A 26,204-nucleotide genomic window follows, 5' to 3' on the forward strand; every position below is an offset into this window, starting at 1 on the left:
CATTTTTATCCTCCTTCACTACTTCCTGCTTTCAATATGGAGAATACGGATTTGCTGGTTAGAGTTCCAGCAGCCACCTTGGACTGTGAAGTCCCTTTGAAGGTGAAAGCCAGACTTCAGATGGTAGATCAGAAGAAGAAAAACCTAGGGTTCTACTAATATTTGAGGGCCACCCCATCTGCCCATACTACCTACACCAAACTTTCTATATGAGAAATGAAGACCTAACACAAGCCATTGATACTTTTTTTTTCCCAGAATGTTTAGGCATTCTGGGATGGCAGGTACTGAGCCATCCAGATCCTGGGGGTGCTGACAGCAGCAAGACAAGCATCCAGGATAAATAGCTGCATTGCATGGGTGCCCACTCATGATGCAGTTCTGCTAACTCCACCTGCCCTGTCTCATCTCCACCAAACGCTGAATGAAGCAATCAGTGTCCATCACTCTTCTGCTTCACAAACAGCAGCCTGAGCAAATGAAGCTCAGGCTGGGCACTTTCCAAGGCTGCTGAATTAGGAAAGGGGTCCCATCCTGAGTCTATTTAAGTTGGGACCACCTCTCACTCTGAGCCTTGACCCATGAAAGAGTAAAGATATGAAAGTTGGACAGTAGCATCATTCAAGTGAAAAAGTGAACAAGGCAGTTGAGAGACGGTGCTGGAGCCAGGAAGAGGCAAGAAGGGCAAGAAGACCAATCAGGAATGGAGGACACAATGCAGGGCTTGGAGTACAGGTGGGAAGGGGAAGAGCAAACCATTCAGGATCAAAGTGCACATTTGGGAACTTCTTAGGCCCTGGATTGTTGGTAGCCTCTGTTAGATATGATACAGAACTTACTAGTTTTCATTAAAAGCCACTCTAGATGAATGTACTTGATAAAACTCTTACGTAATGAGATCTGAACACTCATGGGTGCCACCAGGAAGTGTGATTTCTTATCAGTATTGTTCACATTCTTCTTAGGAGCTTTACAAGGTGTGGACTTGGATGACTTGGGGTGTAGACATCTCCACAGCATTTCTCAGGGACTCATTAAGTGTAACAAAATAATGAAGTGAAAATCAAGAAGTGAATTCTTCAGTGTAACAGCTGCCGAGCTACAAATCAAGATGTCTTACTAGAGATCATGCTTCATGTCATCTGCATCAGGCCAGAGGATTATTTAGATATGGAAGGTTTCTTTTTTTTTTTTTTTAATTGTGAAAATACCATACAGAGGAGTGACAATTACATGGGCAAGATAATGAGTACATTTCTTATCAAGCATTGTAGCCTCCTCCTTTGTTTCCCCTTCCTATCCCTTCCCATCTCCCTCCTCCCCCCCCATCTCCCCCCTGCCCCCACCAAAGTTGTAAAGTTCGTTTTCAACATAACAACTTGTACATCTTGTTGCAATGAGTCCACCTGTATCCCTATTTAAATGATTTGTTTTTTCCCTTCTCCTATGGAGCATTTCTTTTGGTTTGGCTTTCCTAGTGAGCAGCCTAAGGAACTTCCTAATTGTAACAAACCATCTCCAGTGATGAAAGCTATCATCTCAGAACACTTAGAAAGGAAAGAAACCATTCATAAACTCTTCTTGTTAACCAATAATGGAACTGGAACTGATTGTTGATTTTGTACCATAGTGGGACTTGAACTCAGAGCCATGTGTTCTTGCTTGTCTTTTTTCCTTCCAGGTTGGCTCTCTACTACTTGAGCCATACCTCCACTTTCAGTTTTTGATTGTTTGATTGGAGATGAGTCTCATGGATTTGTCTGACCAGTCAGGCTTCAAATCATGATTCTTAGAGCTCAGCCTCCTGTGATCCTCAGATCTCAGCCTCCTGAGCAGCTAGGATTATAGGCACAAGCCATCTGACTTGCCTGGGGTCTTCATTAGAATTTTGCTTTAGGTTTTTCTTGCTAATATTTCAAAGGTAGAGTTTTTACCTAAACAGAGACCATTGATACAAATGACATTTGTTTATTGTTGATACCTCTGCTAGGCTGGGGGCTAGATGACAGTGAATCCTACTGGAAAGGATGCTCTCCTTTCCAGCACATATTGAATTCAAGGAAATACCTTCTCTATCCACAGGAGAAAAGCAGTACTTGTCACCCATGTGTCACTTAGCAGCCCAGTCCTTTAATTGGTATCACTGGTTTTGGTGTGTGTGAGGGGGCGTGTCTCAGGGTGCACTACATCACACTTCCCAGCTGCCCTGTTAAGGAGTCATCTGTGGGCTGTGTTCTCATTCCTTAACTGTCACCCCCAGCCCCTGTACCCAGGCTTTGTGTCCAATTCATATAGGCTGCTGTGGCCAGGCCAGCACACCCTGCCCTGTTCTCATCTGACCAGGACTCTTATCAGTCCTGGCCAACCGGCCTCCCCTTTCATCATGAAAGCCTACTCTGTGGCTCCCTAGTTTTAACCTTGTAAGATAAATGTACTTAATCCACACTCTCTCAGTATCTCTGGGTGTCTGTCTGTCTGTCTTTCTGTCTCTGCCTCTCCAGGCCAGGGGTCTCCACTTCCAGGTCCACTAACATCTCCACAACACCTCCACCTGGCTTCTTGTACCCCATCTCAACCCTCCTGCCTCAGCAAGTGCCACCATTCTGTTTCTGCAAAGCAGAAACCCAAGGGTCACACTGGATTAACCTCTTTCCATTACAGCCCCAAACCCCACCTGCTCAACGTCTCTGCTCCACACATGACCACATACAGCTTCCTTTTTCCATGTCTGCTAGGACTGTGTGACTCTGAGACAAAAGGACCAACTGGACTCTGGTGTTTCCTGGGGACTCCACAGCCATCTTCCCTTTCAGAGAGACTTGGAAAATTCAATTCAGATGTCATTCTCCACACCACAAGTACTCCCTTCTTGAATTTGCCTTTCAGTCTAAGGTCCTTCCTGCGGCCTCTTCCAGCCCCTCCAAGGAAGTTCCCTGTCATCCTGGACCACTTTTTCACCCCATGTCTATGATGGACTTATACTCTTCAAGTGGTTTTTTTTTTTGTTTGTTTGTTTTTGTTTTTTTTCCCTGCCTCATCCTGCTGAATAGAAGCTTTGTGAGAGCAGGGACCTTTACACCTTTTTCCTGTTGTGTCCCCAGGATGTGTGTCAACAGTAGGCCTCTGAAGAACTTCCCTTAAACATTTGTGAATGGGTGTGTTCCAGCTTCCTGGCTTTTTTCTCATTGTGTTCTGACATTTTATTATGTCTATTTTATTAAGCAATACTTTATGGCCTTGAATTTCATTCATAGACACCAAGCCTTAAAACGCATGCTTAGTGTGGGATTCATTTATTTAGGTTCTAGACTTCTGATGGAAGCCTGTGACTCAAATACTGTACTGTCAGGAGAACTTTCAAATAATTAGCAACACATATTGTCAGATACCTGCCTTTTCCAGCTCAGAGGTATATGTGAGGAAGGAAACCTGGTAAATTGGAGGTAAAGAGTCTTACAGACATTTGTGCCTGAGCTGGTGTTTTTTTTTTTTTTTTTTCTGAGCTGGTTTTAAACCACATGTCATCCTCAGATCTCAGCTTCCAGAGTAGTTAAGATTATAGGAGTGAGCCACAAGCTCAATCCCTGATCAAAAAAATAAGTTATTAAATTTTTAGTTTGGGAATTTCTCTGTTGAGATGGACTCCCTTTATTTATTTACTTATTTAGCCTAGGTTGGCTTTAAATCTTCATCCTTTTGACCTCTGCCTGCTTCTGTCCAAAACAGGATTACAGACTTGACCCACCCCAGCATTATGAGTTTTGTACAAAATTGTAATGCATTAACCAGTTGGCCAAATCTTAATTCCCACAATTTTGTTTCTCCAGGAGAGTAAAGCACTTGCTGGCTTCCTGGAATTTAGGCTATCTTTACGGTGCACTGTGTTTGCCTTAGGACAGAAGTGAGGAACAGGGAAGGGCAAGGACCCTCTGATGGGCTTCAGTGCATCCTGTACCTTCACCAGGCTTAATGAAAAGTCTCTCCACAGAAGGGGGAAAAAAGGCTGGCTTTCCACATAGAGGCCATGCGTATCGATCCATAGAACTGCTTCCCACAGAATTCCTGGCCAAAGCCTATCTCACCCCTCCCAGGCTACTGGACCCCTGCCACCCAAGCCCTGTTTCTGGTGGGAAGTGTAAATAGGATCATAGTCTAAGCCAGCTGGGGCAAAAAATGAGAACTTAGCTAAAAAAAATAAGAGCAAAAACAGCCATGGCTGAAATGGTAGAGCATCTGTCTTGTAAGAGTGAAGCCCTTAGTACAAACTCACATACCATGAATGAAAAAAAAGTAATAAAGAAAAAATTTTCAGAAACGCCTGGTCTTGTCTGATGGAAAATCTAGGATGTAGAGTAACATAGGAGACATATTTCTCCCCCTGAGATGAACCCAGCTGCCAGTGAAGATGGGGTCCCCTGACCCCCTAAGGGCAAGATGACCACACACAGGTGCAGCTCTGCACCCTCCAAGCTCATCTGGGTCTGTCCTCCTCCAAAATGAATTTCCCTTATTTGCTGGAGGGCAACACAAATAGGAAAGAGGAAGAGGACAGGGCACCTTGGGGGGTGGGGGGAGGCAGTGTGGAGAGAGCCTGTGGAGATGACACTTTTCTCTTGCGGAAGACCCAAGGGAGATCATTAAGTCCTGACCCTGAAGCAGACCTACACCAGGAGCAGGCATCCCTCCCCTTGGTTTAAAGAAGACCGTGACCCAACTAGATGCCAGAACTGCTGAGACTTGCATGAGAGGACTATAAAAGTAACCCCCCCCCCCACATTAGGCTACTGGGTTCTGATTTGGGGGCCTCTTCACTCACACCAAGAAGTCTGTATGCTCCTTCCTCTTCCTCCTCTTCTTCCTCATCTGGGAAGCAGATAAGACCTCATAGGGTATTAAGCAGACCCAACTCGGGGCTTATACTGCTCCATCCAGTAGCTAAGAGGTTATTCCTCAGTTTCCCCTAGTGTCTTAATCTTACTTTCAACTACACTTTGCCTCTGCTACTATTTCTGCCTCATAATTTATTTGGTGGAGAGAAAGAACTCAAGACCCCTAGATGGTATCAGTCTGCAACTGGGAGATCAGAATCAGGAACTCAAGGCTTTCAGGTGCAACAACGTGGACCTGACCGGTGTATCATCCTCCAGGCATGTAAGCAGCTGAGTGTGTCACTCTCCAGGTGTGTAAGCAGCTGAAAGCTGCCACAGCAGCCCTTCATACTTCCCCAGAGGCTGCTGGGGAGCCTGCTCTCTCAGGATGGCTCCTCCTCTGCAGCATTGAAACAACAAGGCAGAGGCAGCTCTGTTATTGCATGTAAATATCCAGAAATCTTCTCCAAGTTACAGTGCCATATCTTCATTTAACTTCCTGGGCCTTGACTCTTCCCATCTAGCCAGATGGTCAGAAAGGATGTGAGTCATGAAAGCTTTAAAACAGTGCAGAAACAGGACATCAGAGTCTCATCCCTGTAGTACTAGCTATTCAGGAGGCTGAGATCTGAGCATTGCAGTCTGAAGCTAGCCCAGGCAGAAAAGTCCATGAGACTCTCCCAATTAACGACTTAAAAGCCCCAAATGTGAGTGTTGCTCAAGTGGTTGAGCACCAGTCTGGAGTGAAAAAACTAAGGACCAGAGTTTACAGGAAAAAAACAAAACAAACCAAAAAACAAATCAGGGCAGAAGCCCATTCAATCACCAGCTCTGAAGAGGTGCTGCCTTTAGAATCTAGGAATTGGTGTGTGAGCAGAATGCAAGGGGAAGAATGCATGCATGGAAATTGGGGCTATCATGCAGAAGCTACTCTGAATAACTTAAAGCAAAAGGCACTGGAAAGAGAACTTACCCTTCCCATCCCCCAACTACCTTGAGAACAGTGGATTTCATGCCTGAGCCTTGCATTGCACTGCACAATTATAGTGACTCTTTGACATTCGAATGCATTTCAGTTTCCATTTGTTCCCAAGTCTTCTAAATAAAGCCTTTCCCAGTGTGGGCGATCCCTGGGTTACAAGCCTGTGGGTCTCTGGCAGGGTCAGGAAGGCGGCTCTTTCCGGAAGGGCGTTGGGGACCCTGGGAACTGGACCAACCCAGCTCACAAATATGAAGAGAATGTCGGGAGAGGAAGTGGCCCGCCCTGACTCAGCCTGAGTCATCTTGTTCCAATGAGAACGGAGGCTGAGGTGTGCGCCTTTTTCCCCCCCCTTTTTGGTCTCAATTGTATGGACATCACTGGGAATGGAGGGAACTAAGTGACTGTAGGGCAGCTACCTTGCAAGTTTCAAAACCGTGGTTGTGCCTGAGCCCTGGGAACTTCTTGGAATCGTCATAGAGCAGCCCTCAGCTTCTCCCTGGTGAGTAAGTTCTGTCATTTTACCACGATCCCTAAATGTGTCCCAGACCCTTGGGTCTTGTCAAAGTTGCTGTGTGCTAAGCTTTGGATCCTGCATTTCTTGCAGACTTTTGAGGTCTGTAATTTCAGAACAGTGGCTCTGTGTGCCCCCATCTGTGGTTACGGTGTGTTGGGCTCACTCCTCTCAGGGAGACTTCTTGGTTGGTGGTCTTGGGAAGATGGGTGCTTGACATACATTAGATTGTCTTGAAGCGTTCTTGGGGCAAGTGGCTCGGCTGGAGACTGCTTTCTAGAAGTCAAAGTGAAGCTCAGAGATGGAGGTGGGTGCATCTGCACTAACCCCAGGCTGCTGAGGCTGCCTGAGCTTCCGTTTTCTCAGAAGTGGAGGAAGGAACCCTTGAGCAATTGCTGACCGCCTGATCTCAGCAGCCTGGCATGAGAGCAGAGATACAATAGCCAGGCAGAATTTGGGCTTTCTTCACTAAAGGCGTCTGGATGCTTCCAGGAGCTTGTGTTTTGTCCTTTTCCTTAAGGCTAGAAGACACAGACTGTGGTAAAAACAAACAAACAACAACAACAACAAAAAAAAAACAGGAAGATAACCAGCATGCTTTGGATGGGGTGGGATTGGAGGGGGGGCTCTGAGGCAAGAAGGATGGGCCATGGGGTGGTGGGGGCTGGGAGGGCTCCCATTGGATTTGACCTTGACTTATGGCTGATTTTGGAGCAGTGACTAAAGTGGTGGACTTGCCTTTATTTGTCAAGTAAAATGTAGGATTTGTGTGTGTGTGTGTGTGTGTGTGTGTGAGTGAGGGCACACATGTGTTGTTGCTGGGCTTGAACTCAGGGCCTGGGCACTATCTGTTAGCTTTATCTACTCAAGGTTGGTGCTCTACCATGTGAGCCACAGCTCTACTTCTGCCTGTTTGCTGGTTAGTTGGAGATAAGGGTCTCATGGACCTTTCTTCCCAGGCTTGCTTTGAGCTGTGATTTTTCAGAGCTCAGGATGCATAGCTAGGATTATAAGCGTGGGTACCCAGCCAGGAAATATTTTTAAAAATATCATTCTAGTTACTGTAACTGAATTGGTTAAAATGTCATAAATACGTCATGATAAGCATTTTTTTTTTTTGAAATTTGCTTTAAGAGCAGCAGATCAGCCTGCAGGCCTTCACAAGACCTCTGTAGACTAGTGGCTTAGGTGCGTGGGTTTCCTGAGCTACTAATGAGTCAGCACCCGGTGCTAAAATTGGAGCAGCTCATGGGTGAACTCGAGGCCTGGGAGGGTAGGCTGTTTGATCTTCGCTTGGAACAGGTAGAGGATGACCCTCAGCTGGATTCTGCCACCTCTGTGCAGTGGCCAGGAGATCCCTGGACTAAGGGATTTGCCACTCACTCAGGAGCAACACATTTAGCTTCCTCCCTCTTTCCTTTGGCTGATCTTTGGTTCCTAGAGGAGCTGGCTGAGTGGACAATTTGTTAAATTAAAAAAAAAAAAATCTGGTGTCCTTGAAGGGCTCGAGTGGTCCAGGGAGATAGATGCACAGATGTCCAGAAAGGCTGCACTGTCACAGAGCTTGAACAGCTGGCTGGGGATGGGGACTACAGAGTTGGCATTCTGCAGGTGATATGTTTCCTGGGAAGAGGAATTGGCTGCTATTCAGAGAGCAAGGTTTCCCAGACTTACTCTTCTTAGAAGGTGAAAGAAGCTATGAGAACATTTTGGAAACCTGAAAGCTGGGTTGGAGCCTGTTCCCTCACCACAGATCTGCTCTGTGCAGGGCTGTTTTCCTGTGTTTAGATAGCTGTGGGTGGGGTCTGGCTGGCTCTGCCACACCCCAAGACCACAAAGCCTGGCAGATTGCCTCCACCCCCAAACCTGCCTGTTACCTCTTAAAGAAAACCCAGACTTCCAGATCCCCCACATCAGTGGCCATCAGGAGGGGGAACTTGGGGAGTTAGCTCTGACAAATGCTCAGAACAGATATACAAAGGGCTCCATAGAGATTAGCCTAGTCAGGTCCTCTTTCTTGGGGGTGGGGTGGGGGAGGAGGGCTTGAACCCAGGGCCTGGCGCGGTCCGAGTTTGTTCTAGGCTAGCACTCTACCATTTGAATCACAGCTCCAGTTTTGGTTTTCTGGTGGTTAATTGGAGATAAGAGTCTGATGGACTTTCCCGATCAGGCTGGCTTTGAATCTCAGCCTCCTGAGTAGCTAGGATTACAGGTGTGAGCCACTACCACCTGGCAAGTCTGTCAGGTCCTCTTACTGGCTTGTGACCCTGAGTGACAACACCTGGACTTTTCAAGAAAAACCCCCACAATTCCAAGGGAAGGATCGCTGTGATCCAGGAGCATGACTCACAATCAGCAAGACAGACCTCCGTCTTGCCAAGGTGGGAGGCCAGCTGTGTTTGTCTCTTTGTAAGCACTCCAAGAGAAATGCCACCTGCATGGTGACAAGAGCCACAAAAGGCAAATTCCCCTGGGCAGTGCATCTGTGCACCTCAAACTTGTGCATTCCACATCATCCAATCTTTCTGGAAATGGTTGCGAGGTGGCCAGTTTATGCTCTGGGCGGTGTCCTTCATGTGGCATTAGGGAAACTGTGTGGATTGTGGAGGGCAAGTGCAGAAGGAACTATTCTCAGAAGGAGTAAGCTGAGGCACAGGAGTTAACGAAGTAAGAAAAAAGGCCGTGGACAGGCATGCTGTGTGTGTGGGAGGCAGGCGGGGGGCGGGGGGGGGGTAAGGGGGGGAGGAGATGTGGTGGGGGGAGATGAGGGGATGAGTGGGGAGACAGGTAGGGGGAATGATCCATGGTAGAAACTGAGGGTGGGAACAGACCTGTGGCTCATGTACTTGCTTGCCCTTTCTGCCCCTCCTCACACCAGGCTCTAGCCCATTCAGCCAGGGGGTTCTGCAGCAGTGACCCCGTCCGCAGAAGCAGTAGCTGTGTGCTCAATGCACCATAGACTGGAAAAGTTTCGTGAGTCCTTTGTATCTGTCCTGTGAGTGAGAGTGGCACGGAACCTTCTGGTAAGATGTGGGAGCACATAGTCTCCAGGAGACTCAGCTGTGTCGTGCATCAACTCTTGTTCAGAAATGTCATCTCTGCTGCTGTCCCTTGCCCTGTGGGACTCCCATCAAGACTTCATTCTCATGGCTTTAGAGTGAGGTCCCTTCCGTGTCCTCAGCCCCACGACAGGCCTGGAGTCCACAGGGCATTTATTTATTGAGCAATGAGGAAATCCTCATTAGTCTTCTCCAAGAAACTGGAGGGTCTTCATGAGGTCACTGTCTTTGTCAGTCCATATTATCACAGAGAAATATCTCCAGGGTCAATGTGGTAGTTAGCACCTGGAATCCCAGCTACCCACTCACAGGAGGCAGAGATGGGAGGATCACCATCCAGGATGGCCCAAGGCAAAAGTATGATATCCTGTCTAAAAAATAACCGAAGCCCAAACAGGCTGGAAGCATAGGTCAGTGGTAGAGCACCCTTCTAGCAAGCTTGAGGCCTTGAGTTCAGTCCCCAGTAATAGCAAAACGAAATAAGAAGGGAAAAACAGAGCGCAGGAACAGCTCCTGCCCTGGGATGGATTCCCCCGGCAGGCATTAGACCCAGACCCAGTACCTCGTCCAAGACTCACAGTGACTGGGGATGGGGGCGGGCCTGGCCCCCACTTACACTTCAGGATCAGGAAAAGCAAGTGACTTGCAGGGTTCAGTGTGTGTATGACCCAGCCAGATGGGCCACAGGCCAGAAAACACAGACCACTGACGTGGGACCTACCCTGAATGGTGGCACCTGGGCCCTCTATGCAGCTTCCCGCCTGCGGCTGGCATGGTCTTCTAGTGTCTCCAGGCTGGCTGTTTGAAAACTCATCGCAGCATACGTAGATGAGTCATACTGAAAACATGAAATAAAAGATACTTCGAACTAAAACCGGTATGAACATAATGTGGCCTTTCTTTGCCAAAGAAATTTGAAATATCCAAAGACAGTTCAAGACTGCACAGGGCCTAGAAAGCCTCTGGCCCATTTTTGCAGGGTCCAGAAATGGCCTGGCGTTGATCTGATTGTTCAGTATGGTTGACGCAGTATGGCTTAGAGTGCACTGTGTGGCCCAGTCCTTGGTGTTTGGGCTCTGGAGGCTGAGACCTGTTTACTTATTGGTTGGTTGTAAATGTTGTTGAATTGTGTGTGTGTGTGTGTGTGTGTGGGAGGGGGACTACACACACACACACACAGTGCCCTTGTGCTATGACTCAGAGGCCTCCCTCTCCCCACAGGGCCTGGTGAGAGATGGGTATTGTAGGGATGAGGCTCCCTACAAACTCTGGAGGTGTCTGGTTGTATCGAAGATTCAGACCCAGAAAAGGCAACAAGTAGATAGAAGGAAGTTGGTTCACAGGAAGAATGAGTGGTTGGGCTGTTTGGCTGGTCTCAAGATTCCTTCTGATTAAAAAACACAAGTGTTGATGAGTTTAGTGTAGTTAGAAGAGCTAAGGACAGCAGCGGAACTTCCCCACCATAGGTCTCCCTGCTAATCTGCTTCTAGAACTGATTACTTATTCAATGAGGACTTCTGCATAGAGAGGTCTTAACCCCTCTCTCCTCCCTGCTCTGTCCTATTAAAATATAAACATGTTTAATGATGGTGGAAAATGTGTCATTGTAGCTTTTATCTGAATGATTTGCAGAGTGTGAGAGGCATGCATAGGCTTCTACCAATTTAGCTGGACATGAAGGAAATGGATAAAATCAGCAGTGGTTCAAGAAGAGTCACATTTACCTTTCTTTTCTCCAGAAAAAGAGTTCTGCTCCCTTGTACGTACTGTTCATCCATCTCCCTGCTTTTTTTTTTACCTTAGCCCTGTCTTCCTTACTCCAGGTTCTCTTATAGTTTTAAGAAGGCTGCTGAAGCTCCACTCATCACATCACATCTGTATTCTAGGAAGGAGGGAAACAGGGAGATTAAAGTTAATCTGTTAGTCTCCTTTAAAGAGCTTTCATCTACCCCCGCCCCCTTCCGTGAAACCTTTTGGTCTGCCTCTATCTCTGGCCAGCCTATTTGTAAAGGAGCTAGAGGAGGTTGGGGGAGGTGGGAAGCATAGAGGGAGGTGGGTCTGAGGCAAAACTCCCCCACCACAACCCATTGCATCCCATGAGCACTTTTGGTTCCTAACTGCCAGTTGGTAATTGGGGGATTTCCCATTTTAGCTGAATTACTTAGAGCTGAGCCTTTCCTTCCAGCTGTAAGTAAAGAGCCCAATGGCTCTGTGCTAAATCCACTGACTTCAGGGCCGGGTCCTGACTCAGGAAGTGCTGGCAGAAGAGAAGAGGGAGTTATTAGGCTGATGATTCAAAGCACAGGATTCCTGTGTATGATCACTATGGGGAAGATTCTAGCTCAGACAAGTCCACATGGCTTCCTGTCCTGAATGGGTGGGGTGTCTCCTGTGCCAGTGTCCTGGGGCATTAAGGATGCCCCATACAAGGGTAATGAACTTGGACTAGTTTATCCAGCAAGAAGAGTCTGTCCACATGCCTGGGGGTCTGAGGACCAGATGGAGAGCAGAGCTTGCCTCTCTACTTACTGCCAGTGTGCACCACTAGATCTCCCTTCATCCTTATGTCCCTTGCTCTTCATCTGGACAACGTAGGGTTAGTGGCAGAGCTGTGGGGTTCCTGATGGCTGAGTGAGACACGGGCCAAGAACCTCACTGAGCAGGCTGCACTCGGTGACTACAACAGGATTTGGACAGCTCTTCTGTTATTTTATTTATTATTTTTGCTTTGTTTTGAGACAAAATCTCACCATGTAGCTCAGCCTCTCAGTGCTGGGATCACATTCATGGACCATCCACCTGACTTATCCACATCCTTCCATCAGGAAAGTTGCTTCCTGGCTATGTAGATGATGGTTAAAATACAAAAGCCAAACAAATAGTGTCTGTTTCCTAAGTATCATTGCAGCTAAATGGCTTTGGTACCCTTTCTGTTACTTCTGGTCTTTCAAAAGCAGATCTTGGTCCCAGGGAGCTAAGGGACTTTTCCTGGTCCACTCACAGGACAGAGAATGCTGGAAAACACATCTGGTTGTAGAGATGTCTTGTTCCCACTTTGTATCCATTCTCTTCTTCCTCTGACATCAACAGCATCTATACTGTCAGGCATTGAAGTGTTTCCTATTAATAGACTGTATTTCCCAGGTTCCTTTGCAGTTGGGCATGGCCTAAAGAAGGTACAGATTAAAAAAAAAATCCCCAGGCATTCTGGGAAGGCTCCTTAAAGAAGTATGTTCTCTAGCCACGTGAACATTTGCCCACCATGTCTCATGATTTTCATGGGTCCCAGATTTAACCTTTGCCCCATACTTCCTTCCTCTTGTGTTCAGAAAGCAGAGGGGATGGATAGCTGGGGCTCTAGCAGCCTTCTGAACTCTTTCTCTGCCTCCATCTCTGTTTCTGTGTGTGTGTGTGTGTGTGTGTGTGTGTGTGTGTGTGTGTGTGTGTGTGAGTGTGTGTGACTGCCTAAATATAAAAATAAATTTCATCCAGGCTGAATTCATTATTATGTATTCACTGAAAATATATTCATGCTTTTCTTTCTAATTTTGAAATAAATTTTAATTAAAACCTTCTCAGAGTGTTAGCCTCACTCTCATGTCTATGTCTGGAAGACAGGAATGGCCATCTAGCACAATAGGCCTCAACAGGTTCATCTCACCGTAGCCGTGGCAACCATGATGAGAATTTTCACAGGGGGCTTATCCTGCCCACATTTTTAATGCCTCAGCCTGCATTTTTCCTCCCAAACTTTCTCCATCACTCTGTCTCTTTAGGGTATATGAATTCAGTCTGCAACAAGAAGCTATGGAAACTAGAATTTTTTTTTTTTAAATACTACAACATTTATTGATATCTATGTCTTTTCTTTCTCTTTTTTTTTTTCCTGCTTATGTGGTGCTGAGGAATCGAACCCAGGGCCTCATGCATGCAAGGCAAGCGCTCTACCACTGAGCCACCTTCCCAGCCCGAAACTAGAATTTTTTAAGTGTAAGTCAACAAAAACTCTATTGTTTTCTACAAGTGCTCCCCCCACACATGTGATTGTTGGAAAGCTGTTGGGCATCATCAAATGGGGGAGGGAGGGGTACCTATCATCTAGGTTGCCATTACAACACTGTAGTGCCAGGGTTGTGGGATCTGTCAAGGCCTGAAGTAGCTGCTAACAGGCACAGTGTCCCACAGGGCTCCCTCTATGTGTCTGTCCTGTCAACTGCCTTTCTCTGATCTGGGACCCTGGGGTGAGCAGTGATAGCAGACAAGGAAGAAACAGAAAGCTCTCAGGGGGACATGGGGAAGTCATGGGTATCTTCCTGTGGTTTCTCAGCCTCTCTGAAGCAGAGCTTCTGCAGAGGGGACACACTGTGTATATGTGCCCAGTGCCAAGGCCACAAGCCATACATGGCTACTGAACACTGGGAATGCAGCCAGGGTGACATGAAACTGAACTGGAACTTTAATTCAAGTTCACTTAGTTTAAATTCAAATATTCACAGCTGTGTGTGGCTGGTCACTTCCACCTGTGCGTACAGTGTTTTCTGGATGGATGGGATAGACCATCTTAGAATAGTCTCTACATCTGTACTTTTTTCCCTTTGGTTTCAGTTACCTATGGTCAATTGTGATCCATAAAGTATTCCAGATTTAAGCAATTAGTAAAGGTGTGTGTGTGTGTGTGCACGCACACGTATGCATGTGCATGTGAACATGCATATGTGACCTATCTGTGTGCACTTGTGCACATGTCAGTCCTAGAGCTTGAACTCAGAGCCTGAACTTATTTTGTTCAAGGCTAGCATTCTAGCACTTGAACCACAGCTTCACTTCCAGCTTTTTTGGTGCTTAGTTGCAGATGAGAGTCTCACAGACTTTCCTGCCTGGGCTGGCTTGAAACCATGGTCCTCATATCTCAGCCTTCAGAGTAGGTAGTATTACAGACATGAGCTACTGATGACAGACGATTAGTAAGTTTTAAGTAAAATCTCCCAAAAATCCCCATTGTCCCATGCATACACACTGTATAGGTTATCTGCCCACTGGTCATTCATTTGCTGACTCCAGGTTCAGATGGTCTCTTATGTTATTCACTATTCACAAAGATACAAGGTCAGTGATGGGGTGATTTTATTATAGTATATTGTTATGATTGCCCTACTTGATGTAGTAATTGTTAATCTCTCATAATTGCTAATGTATAAGTTAGTATAGAAAGGTAAATGTGAGTCGCATCCTCTGAGTGGCCTCAGGCACCCACTGGGAGTCTTGGATCATCTTCTCCATGGACCTAGAAGTTCTATACATTTGTTTGTGTAAAGCTATTCCAGGGACTAGCTCGAGTAGCAGAAAGAAGCCCCACAATTGGTTTCTGTGTGTCTCACAAGCCCCTCAAAGAACTTGAGATGACATTTTTATGTTTTATTTTTTGGTGCTGGTTTGGGGGCTTGAACTAACCTGGGCACTATCTCTGGGCTTTCCCCCCACCCTTCAAGCATAGTGGCTTTTTTTCCCCCTGGATGATTAAAGATAAGGGTTTGATGGATTTTCCTGCCCCAGCTGGCTTTGAACTGCAATCCTCAGATCTCAGCTTCCTGAGCTGCTAGGATTACAGGCATGAGCCTCCTGTGCCTGGCTTTTGGTTAACCTTTTAAGGGAGACTCATTCTACTATGTTCAGGCTTGTTGATAAGAAACAAGCAGATGAAGTGTGGGCAGAGGAGGTGTCCAGGCCTAAGAGATGCTCGTGGGGTACAGACTAAACCCCTTTCTTCCTCCTGCCCTAGGCTACTTATCTTCCCTCTCCTGAGCGCAGAACAGATGGTCAAGAATGCCCTTCCATGTTAGGATCATGGGCTGAGACCCTGGACTCCCTCACCTCTGAGCTTGCTCTCTGGTCTTCCCCCTAGTTCCTCTATAGCCATTGTTCTGTTTATTTTAGTTTTATGAGCCATCTGTCTTTGAGGAGGCCACAAAACACAGCAATGCAGTACCATACTGGGTTTGAGCGCAGCTAGCTTCCCCCTGCACACATGACAAAGCACCCAGTGTCTCAGTTTCCTAATCTGTAAAATGGAAATTTGGGAGCCCTAACCTAACCTTGGAGTGGGGCTGTGGCATGGACAAAGGCATTCTAGCCACTCTTGTTAGAACTGGGAATTTGTCTTCTTTTCTTTTCTTTTCTTTTTGCTAGTCCTGGAACTTGAACTCTGGGCACAGTCCCTCAGCTTTTGTACTCTACTACTTGAGCCACACTTCTGGCTATTTATTTATTTATTTATATAGTTTATTTAGTGGAGATAACAGTCTCATGGACTTTCTACCCTAGCTATCCTCAAGTCTCAATCCATGATCCTCAGATCTCAGCCTCCTGAGTAACTAGGTTTTCAGGTGTGAGCTACTGGCACCCTGCTGGGAATTTGTCTTTTTGCCATGTACTTGTGAGCTCAAGACCTCCCTCTGGGCCACAGATCTCCCCTCCAAGTCCAGAGCAGAGTACTCCATGGTCCTGCCTTCGCTTCAGCTGTGGAGTAGAGGAGAGGGAGATGCCATGTTGTTCAGTCTATGGCAGTGGTTGCTGAGACCCAAGGAGTGGGCCCTGAGCAAATATGGCTGTGAGAGGCAGCCAGCAGAGGGACAAAGACATTCAGGCTGGGCTCTGAGAAGCTTGGCTTTGTGTTTGCCCAGGATGCAGGTGGCAGCCTGTGTGAGGCCTGTGGAAAGGGACTCAGGAAGTCTTGAACTATGCGTGGGCATGTCTTTCCATTGAAGCTCCAGCTCTGAGCCCCGGGAGAGGGTTGTCTAACCCAGGCTCCTTCCCAAGCCAGCCCAGGGCTTTGCTGAAAGCACCAACAGAAAAAAGGCTCCCTACACTCTCCCAAGGCTGTTTCCCAGTGCCTCCATATTTTAGAGCTGCCTCTGCCCCTTGAAGTCCCCAGTTTTGAGTCTAGGATTGGTCATGACTTCATGGCCAATGACATTGGTCTAGCATTTACTCTATCTGGGAGCTGCTGGATGATTGCAGAATAGCTTCTTCCCACCAGGGCCCTCCCTACTGCTCTCAAGCTATCCTGGTCTGGCAAGCATCCTCCTAATGGATCTGAGGTGGCCCAGTCTGGCTACTCTGTGTCCTGCATGCTGCAAAGCCACTCACTTCCTTGTCATTCTGCGGCTGAGGGGGTAATTTTGTGTTTTTTGTTTTGTTTGTGCTAGTACTGGGGTCTGAACTCAGGGCTTGGGCACTGTCCCTAAGTTATTATGCTCAAGGCTGGCAGTCTACTACTTCAGTCTACAGCTCCACTTCTAGATTTTCTGGTGGTTAATTGGGGACAAGAGTCTTGCAGACTTTCCTGCATGGGCTGGCTTTGAATCCTGATCATCAGATCTGTCTTCTGAGTAGCTAGGATTATAGGTGTGAGCCACCAGAACCTGGCTGTTTTTTTTTTTTTTTAAACTTCAGTAGAGGGGCTGGGAAGGTGGCTCAGTGGTAGAGCACTTGCCTTGCATGCATGAGGCCCTGGGTTTGATTCCTCAGCACCACATAAGCAAAAAAGAAAAAAGCCGGAAGTGGCGCTGTGGCTCAAGTGGTAGAGCGCTAGCCTTGAGCTGAAGAGCTGAGGGACAGCGCCCAGGCCCAGAGTTCAGGCCCCACAACCAGACCCCTCCCCCACCCCCCAAAAAAAATCTTCAGTAGAGCCTTCTATTGTTGCAATCCACTGCAGAATCGAGCGGGGGGCGGGGGGGGGGGGCAGGGGCAGAGTCCAATGCTGGGAGACCACCGAAGAACTGCAGTTCCTGCTGTCTGATGCCTGGACCCCATTAACAAGGGTTTTTATTGTGTTTAGTACAGGGAGAGAGGACTGAAGATACTCGCAAAGGCTAGGGTTACAATCATTAATGTGATGTATAGTTTGTAAACAAGTGGTAGATGACTTCCTTATCTTGGGAACTAAAGTTAACAGTAAACAGCTTACAATTTGCCTAAACCTTAGTCTACCTCAGGCTCCCAGGGAGTTTAGGGTTGAATTAACCCACACCCAGGATAGAAATCTGAATTCCTGTTAAGCCAGGACTGATTGGCCTTTCCAGGAAACTCTCAGCCTTGGAGAATTTATGTTGGGAGAAAGCTTTCCAAACTCCCAATCCTTTCAGGTCTCACAGCTCAGCTTTTCAGGCTCTCACATTCTATGGTTCTTGGTTTAATCTAGAGTTGTCCCGGTCATTCTTTAAACATAAAACATGAACGTGGACAGGCAGAGAACTGTGGCCCTCTACTAGAGATTGTCCTCAGCATTCCGACATTCTCAGTCTCTCTTCTCTGGCTGCCCAGGTGTCACTAATGGTGACTGAGGAGAGATAACACGTATCACAGAATAGAATGAGTGACAGGGTTCCCCACATTAAAACTGTGCAGGCGAGGATTGTGTAGATGCGTAGCCAGGTTTCTCCAGGTGGCACCTGCTGTCCCCAGAGACAGGGAGTACAGAGGAGGCTTGCCCGCCTCCTTCCCCAGCCAGTGGTTACTGTAGCATCTATGTGGTTGCTGGCCATTGTTGTTTTGGGTGTTTATTCCCAGTCAGGTGCTCAGTTGGTGTGCTGCACACCTCTGTGGACCAGGAAAGTAACCATGTTGTCTGACCCATGAGTGTCTCTCTCATCTGCCTGCTGATGTTCTCAGCTGGGGTAGACTGGCATGGCTACTTAGAAAGGGACAAATGGCCACTTGGCCCCATCTTTGTACAACCTTTAAGTCATGTGGCACCTCTCAGCTCATCCACACTTCTACCTGCCCTCTTGCTGCCAAAATTATGAGGAACTTCTTTGATTATTCCCCATTCTGGGTGAAAAGCAGGTGATGTATGACTTATTGAAATAGACATTGTTCATTGTGTTTCAGAACAGAGAGAATGCCAGGGTTGTCTGAACACACTGATTTATACTTATCCAGCCATCACCTGGTGGGGCAATGGAGCCCTGGATTGTGTGTTTGTGGCTCCGGTTCTTTATCATGCAGAATTCATGAGAGAATAAGGCTGCTACCTAAACTGAGTGGAATAACTCAACGAAACTCCCAAAGGTTCTCCAGTAGCAGATGCCTGTGTACATGCATGTATGTATGTGTTGTATGTGTGTGTGTATCTGTCAACTTGCTTTTGATCCATTTGACTCATGAATCTTGGATACTATGAACCCATGTCATATTTGAGCAAACTGAAGCCTTTAAGAGTTTAGGGGGCACAGCTCAAGACAGACCCAGAATTTCTGGACACCGCAAGTCTCCAGTGGACTGAACTTGACTGCTCTGCTCGATTCTCTTCCTAAGAACATGTGCAGCTTGATGAAGTCTTAGAATTATTCAGATGAGTTATTTCCAAGGGAAGGCAGTTTTCTTGGTAGCTTCTTGCCAGAGCTGCTTTTCCCATGGCCTCCATCCCCCAGATCCCTGGGAAGCTTCAGAGGTCAGATTGCTGCTTCCAGCTCCCTCCAAGCTCATCTGGAAAGGGTCTTGGGGAGCTCTGGAAATTAGCAGTGCTTCCTGTAACTGAAAATTAAGTGAATAAAGCCTCTATTCACGCTTTGCTTAAGATTTTAGGTGAAGTTATAGGACGAGGTCTCCAGAACAAAGCTTCTCCTCCCCAGTCTCCCATGGAGTGCCTCGAAGAAAGACCTCTTCTTTCCCCATATGCCTTCTAGAGAGTCTCTTTCTTGAACCATGCCTTTAGGCCTGCTTTTTTGCTGGTTATTTTGGAGATGGAGTCTCACAGACTTTTCTGTTTGGGTTGGTCCCAAACAGTGATCCTCCAAGTCTCAGCCTCTTGAGCAATTAGGATTTTAGATATGAGCCACCAGCACCAGGCCCTCTAGAGGTTCTTTATGCAAATAATATAGCAAAGAGGAATGGGCTTTTGTTTTCTTTTTCCTTTTGTTCTTTCCTTTTTTAAAAAAAAAAACTATACTATTCTATTTTATTTTTAATTAAATTATTTTTAATTGTTATCATAAAGATGATGTACACAGGGGTTACAGTTATATAAATCCAGGAATGAGTACATTTCTTTTTAGACAACATCCCCGTTCCCTCACTTTCTCCTAGTTTTCCGACAAAAAACTATCACAACAACTTTTCCTTTGGGATTTTTTTACCCCCAGTACTGTAGATGGAATCCAGGGCTTCACCTGTGAGGCAAGTGCTCTGCCACTCAACAATACCCCAGAATTCCAAAAGCCTTGTAATGGCAGTCACTCATGAATCTGGGATGCATCTGCCTGCCTATGGGGCTGTCAGGAGTGTGGGGCGGGGGAGGGATGATGGACAAGAGGCCCTTTCTCCTATGGAAGGCACCGCACATGATTTCCTGGCCACAGATCAGCCACAGTGATGAGTAGCCATCATTAGGGTCAGCAGAGGAGGTTTGAGATGCCCCCAGGAGCTAGGACTCCAGGGTGACGATCTGATATGACAGCAGGTACTTAGCATTGGTATTTCAGAAGGGCCTAGATCACATCCACTCTCCCCACCTCTTCCCCAGTCCGGATTCGCCTCAGCACCTAGTGGTATTTACAAAAACCAACGGATGAGGAGACGTAGAGAGAGTATTCAAAAACAGTAACCTCAGAAGTTTCTGGAACAAACTTCCATGGGGTGGAGGGCATCGATACCCTCTTGCTACGTGACCATCAGGAGCAGTGGGCAGCCATGGCCATCTTTGTGCCCACTCTTTCTCTAGGCCAGGCAGCTTTAAGCCACTTAGCAACTTAAATGATATCTTCATCTCTTAGCACAGAAGCAGAGCCTGAAGCTCTGGCTGCCACCTGCCCCACCATGCATTGGGAGCCCACTGGGGCCTATCAGAGTTCAGCGGAAGTCTCAGGGGGCTGAGCCTAACTCAGAGCCCCCCAGGAGGTCACAGTCACAGGCAACACTGAGGTCTGGGGTGATAGCCTCTTTGTCCAGCCCTGTTCCTTCCTGAGGCCAGGCTGATGGCTGCCTGCCTGAGGGGCTGCGTTTAATCCGCAACATAAGTTGAGCTATGTGGGGGGCTCCTACGTTTAGGAACCTTCTGTTTAGATTTTGAGTCCTTCTTAGTGTAGACCTGGCCAGAGATGGGAGAGAGAGTGAACGGAATGCTTAATGAGAAGGGCACATTGTTTTCCAACAAGCTGGGGGAGGAGACGACAAAGAAAGCGAGTGGGTGTCCAGACAGGGTGAGTCATTATTCAGGACCTGTGTGTGCTCTGTTGCCTTGTGTCTCCCCAAATTCATCCGTTCCCAGCAGTGCGCTCTCAATGTGACCTTATTTGGCAAGAGTGTCATTGCCTACAAGTAGTTAGGATGAGGTAGACTGAGGAAGCCTGGGCCCCTAATCTACCTTGACTGGTGTCCTCAGAAGAAGGGGAACCTGATGGGCAGACTGACAGACTTGCAAGGAGAGCGCATTGTGAGGATTAAGTTGCACAGCACAACTAAGGAACTATGAAAAGCTCTGAGAAAGACCTGGAACAGACCCTTCCTTGTGGAGGGAACATGGACTTGCTGACCCCTAGGAGCTCAGCCCACAGGGATCTGCTATTAAGACCACTTCGCTTGTGGCGCTTGATTGTGGCAGTGAGCATTGGGAGCCCCTTACCGGAATCGGGCAAGGAGCCCTCAAGGCAGCAGCCAGCTCTTTGTGGAAAGGCTACGCGGGACTGTTGCTGGTAACAAACGTGCTGTCCGCCTCTGGAGGAGGCAAGGGCATTTTTATCTTTATGCAAATCTGATACTCTCACCTTCACTTTTCTGGAGCTGTGGAAAAATAAGAGCTTCCAAAATTGAATTTGATCTTTATGTTTGCTATGAGAAGGGAAGAGAAGAGAAAATGAGAAGGGAAGAGAATAGAAGAAAGAAAGAAAGAAAGCAAGAAAGAGAGAGAGAGAGAAAGAGAGAGAAAAGAAAATATTTAAAGAAAAGAAAAGGAAAGAGGCAGGCAGGCATTGGTGGCTCATACCTGTAATCCCAGCTACTCTGGAGGCTAAGATCTGATGATTGGGATTCAAAGCCAGCTGAGGCAGCAGGAAAGTCTGTGAAACTTCAATTAATTACAAAAGGCCAGAAGTAGAGCTAGGGCTCGAGTGTGATAACCTTGAGTGAAAAAGCTCAGGGACAGCACCCTGGCCCTGAGTTCAAACCTCAGGACTGTCACACAAAGAAAGAAAGAAAGAAAGAAAGAGAGAGAGAGAGAAAGAGAAAGAAAGAAAAAAAAGAGAGGGAAAGAAAAAAGAGAGGAAGGAAGGGAAGAAAGGAAGGAAGGAAGGGAAGAGAAGAGAAGAAAGGAAGGAAGGAAATGAAGGAAGGAGAGAGAGAGAAAGGATGGAAGAAAGAAAGAAAAGAAAAAGAGGAAGAAGGACTCATGTTTTATCCTTGCATGTGATGCAATCTCCAGCCTCCGGGGAGTCGCACCAACCTGGCCCTGAGAGTCTTGCCAGACAATGGAGAACCTTCAGCCTCATTTTGGTCACTCTGTGGCATCTTTCTCTTTTTCTGCCAGTCTCAAGCAGCCCCTGACATGAACAGCTACAGAGCACAGAGCCTGGTTCCCCGGGGGCACAAAGCCACAGCTTGTGTAGGGGCTTTTGGCCATGTTTGCCAGTTATGGAGCAAGAGTGACAGCCCCTCAGAAATGTAGGCTCCACAAACAGTTCAGGAAACCAGAGCCATCACTTCGTGAGAACTGGAAGAAGAAAATAGTTTAGTGAACTGAGAAGATGCCACAGCATAATGAAAAAATGTCAGGTTTGGGAAATGACCCAAACGATCTGTTATCACCTTGAAAACCGTGTGGAGTCGGTTACACAAGACCTAACCGCACACAAATATGGACAATTTCTTATAACAGTGTGGCATTTACAGGCAAGGAGCTTCTTTCAGAGTATTTCATGGAAAGTTATTTTAGTAGCAGGTAACGTTCAGCAATGAGTGTGAAGAGAGTGAAACCTTGACTTCAAAGTCAGGAGGTGACGGGTGCAGACTCAGCTGGAGGAGACCTGGTGCCGTGGGCAAAGCTGCTGTGCTGGGCACGGGGTGCCCAGAGGCCAGGAGTCCTGGGCACCCACTTCAGAAATTCAACCAGATGGCTGGGGTATACCCTTGTGGCTGGGCAGGGAATGTACCCACATGGGCCTCCCAGATCACCCCCATTTGCCACAAGTACCAGCTTTTAATTGTGTAATTCTTTGTGTGTGTGTGTGTGTGTGTGTGTGTGTGTGTAAGAGAGAGAGAGAGAGAAAGAGAAAGAGGAAGAGAGAGAACTGAAGCTTGAACTCACTGCCTAGATATCGTCCCTTAGCTTTTTTGCTCAAGGATGGTGCTCTACCACTTAAGCCACAGCTCTATTTCTAGCTTTTTGATGGTACTTGGAGGTTAGAGTCTTACAGACTTTTCTGCCCAAGCTGGCTTTGCACTGTGATACTCAGGATTACAGATGTGATCCAAGGGCACTCAGATCAAATGTTTATTTCTTCTGTTATAAAGTTGAGGGCATGAGTTAAAGCAAAGGAAAATGACATGAAAGTCTGCAACTATGTAAAAATGGCTTGTTATTTTAAAATAATAGCACCTATATACATATATATGTGTATATATATATATATACATATGTATATATGTGTGTATCTATATATGTATTGTGTGTATACTAGATGAAAGTTTGAAAAGCTGTGTGTATGTGTGTGTGTACCAGATGAAAGATTGAAAGATGTCCCTGAGGACTGAAGTGGCCTTGAGAATCAACTGCCCCAGAACAGAGAGAAGGTATTGCTGACACTGGGCAAGGTGCCAGGTGTGTCATGACACCAGAGTTGGGATTTAGGAGACAAAACAGGAAGGCAATGCATATATTCCTGCCACTAGAACTAAAGGCTGTGTCCAGCCAGGCCTATCCCCGCCTCTCAGTCTTTCTTGCACACTGAGTAGCTACACAAGCAGCCTCCCACACCCTTGATCCCCAGGAGAATTTATAACAGTTCAGTTGATGGAGAACTTTGGGCCTCCTGGCTTTTTTTTTTTTTTCTGTAGTCACCAGACTTGTTTGTCATGCATGACAGGCCTCAGCACAAAAGGGCTCTACATTTAGGGTTATATTTAAAATTTGTACTGCCTGGTGTGGAGTTTTATGGCATAAATCTAGTACAATTGCAGCTAAGCATTGACAACAATATGTGAAAGATTAAACTCTAGCCTGTAGGGATAGTTATTTTACTTATTATTAGTTTCAGGGTGTGATATTGGGGTTTGAACGTACTGCACTTTTGAGCATTCTTCTACTGAGCCACAACCCCACCACTTTGTGCTTTAGTTTATTTGTCAGACAGGGACTCACACTTTTGCCTTGCATGGCCTTGAGCCTTCTATACTTGCCTTTTACATTTGCTTTCTCAGTATTTGAGATTTCAGACACATGCCATCACGCCTCAGCCCATAGGAATTAACTGTTTCCTAAGCTAACTTAGCAGAGAAATTAATCTTTATTATTTATTAATATTTATTAATGTATTTATTTGTGATGGTACTGGGTTCGAACTCAAGGCCTTATACTTCCTAAGCAGACCACTTGAATCACACCCTAGAAATAGGGTGTATTAACTAGCAGATGGTTCTAGAAAGAGTTGATTAAAAAAAAAATCTGTAGCTGGACACCAGTGGCTCATGCCTGTAATCATAGCTACTCAGGAGGCTGATATCTGAGGATCATGGTTCAAAGCCAGCCCGGGCAAGAAAGTCCATGAGACTCTTATCTCCAATAAACCACCAGAAAACCGGAAGTGGTGCTGTGGCTCAAATGGTAGGGTGCTAGCCTTGAGCTGAAGAGCTGAGGGACAACGCCCAGGTCCAGAGTTCAAGTCCCATGACTGACAAAAAACAAAAACAAAAACATCTATGGCCTATTCATTGTCCTTTTGTGAATTTTTTACCCACGCCCCTCTTCTTCCTTCTTTTCCGTTTACCTCTTTCTTCCATCTTGATGTTGTTTTGTAAAAACTCCATTAAGATCATGAATTTGGGCTGGGTAGAGTGCTTGCTTTGCATGCATGAGGCCCTGGGTTAGATTCCTTAGCACCACATAAGCAGAAAAGGCTGAAAGTGGCGCTGTGGCTCAAGTGGTAGAGTGCTAGCCTTGATCTGAAGAGCTGAGGGAGAGCGCCCAGAGCCTGAACTTGTTCAGGCCTCATGACTGACAAAACAAAACAAAATACTATGAATTTTGGACCTTTTGTGTATATACTTATCTTTATAATTTTGTTCACCACATTTTTGTAGAAATATTTATTTCTTCATCCTAGCAGTGCAAGGGATCTATCTTAGGGCCTTACACATGATAGACAAGTGCTCTATCCTGAATTATTTAATTTTTAGCTATTATTTTATGAAAATTTTTTTTTTCTTTTTGGTACTGGGGCTTGAACTCAGGACCTGAATACTGTCATTGAGCTTTTTCTTGCAAGGCTAGCATTCTACCACTTGAGCCACAGTTCTATTTCTGGCTTATTGCTTAATTGGAGAAAATGTTTCTCATGATTTTCCTGCCCCCATTGGCTTTAGACCATGATCCTCAGGTCTCAGCCTTCTAGCAGCTGTTTGAGCCAACAGCTTCTGGAATGTCTAGGTTTTATCTTGCTTAGAAAGTTGATTCCCACTTCTCCCTTAACTTTTTTTCACATATTTCTTCTAATAGCTTTATAATCTTATTTTTTTTAAGTTTTTTTTTGGGGGGGGGGGGGCGGTTGGTCATGGGCTTGAACTCTGGGCCTAGGCCCTGTCCCTCAGCTCCTCAGCTCAAGGCTAGTGCTCTCCACTTGAGCTACAGCACCACTTCCAGTTTCCTAGTGGTTTATTGAAGATAAGAGTCTCACAGACTTTCTTACACAGGCTGGCTTTGAACTGCAATCCTCAGATCTCAGCCTCCTGAGTAGCTAGGATTACAGGCGTGAGCCATTGGCTCCCAGTCTCATAACCTCATTCTTGAAGTTTAAAAACCCATTTTGAATTTATTTTTGTGTACGATGTAAAGTAACAAGGTCTATTTTTTCCCTAAACTGGCAGCTATTTTTCCCCAGACTGCTCATTAAGTAGCCTACTTTTCTTCAGAAAGTTATGATGCTTTAAGTATGTCAATTCTTTTGTGTTGAGGAAATAGGTGATGTATTTTTCAGCTGAGTTGACTTGAGACAGGAGTATCAGCCCTTCCCTCTTGCCTTTGCCTTCAGGCTGCAGAGATAAGGAATGTGGCTCCAGATGTTAAAAAGCTGGAGACAGAAATAGGAAGGAACCAGGGCGGAAGGCTGGGGGCAAATGGACAGGGGACATGAGGGAGGCGTGCTGCAGCCAGAGCAGAGCATTTTCAGAGGTGAGATAGGGAGAACAATGGTGGAGACACCAGGCAGGTGGTCATGAGATGGGTGTCCAGTGCCGGATGCTGGCCAGGCTAGACAAGGCCTCAGGACTTGTGGTTGCTGGGATATTTGGATATAAGTACTGAGACACTGAGAGAACTTGAGCTCAGGTCTGAAAGGAGGCCAGACAACCAAGTAGAAAACAGGTTTGATATGTTTAGGGCCAAAAATAAATTCAAGTAGGAACAGATTCACATATAAAAAGGAATCCTGGGCTGGGAAGGTGGCTCAGTGGTAGAGCGCTTGCCTTGCATGCACGAGGCCCTGGGTTCAATTCCTCAGCACCACATAAGCAAAAAGAAAAAAAGCTAGAAGTGGTGCTGTGGCTCAAGTGGTAGAGCGCTAGCCTTGAGCTGAAGAGCT

The 26,204-nt window shown here is 46.4% G+C and overlaps 1 long non-coding RNA gene across 1 annotated transcript in view; it reads left to right on the forward strand.

Moving 5' to 3' along the window:
• Positions 1 to 6,076: 6,076 nt before the first annotated feature.
• The window catches only part of LOC122121378, a 65,047-nt gene continuing 44,919 nt past the window's right edge, over positions 6,077 to 26,204 (forward strand). The window contains exon 1 of the long non-coding RNA XR_006149930.1: positions 6,077 to 6,349. This is a non-coding gene — a long non-coding RNA (uncharacterized LOC122121378). The remainder of the gene's footprint in view (positions 6,350 to 26,204) is intronic.

This window comes from Dipodomys spectabilis, unplaced genomic scaffold (genome assembly GCF_019054845.1).
Source record: "Dipodomys spectabilis isolate Male_0828 unplaced genomic scaffold, ASM1905484v1 ptg000187l, whole genome shotgun sequence".
Classification (NCBI taxonomy): Eukaryota; Metazoa; Chordata; class Mammalia; order Rodentia; family Heteromyidae; genus Dipodomys; species Dipodomys spectabilis.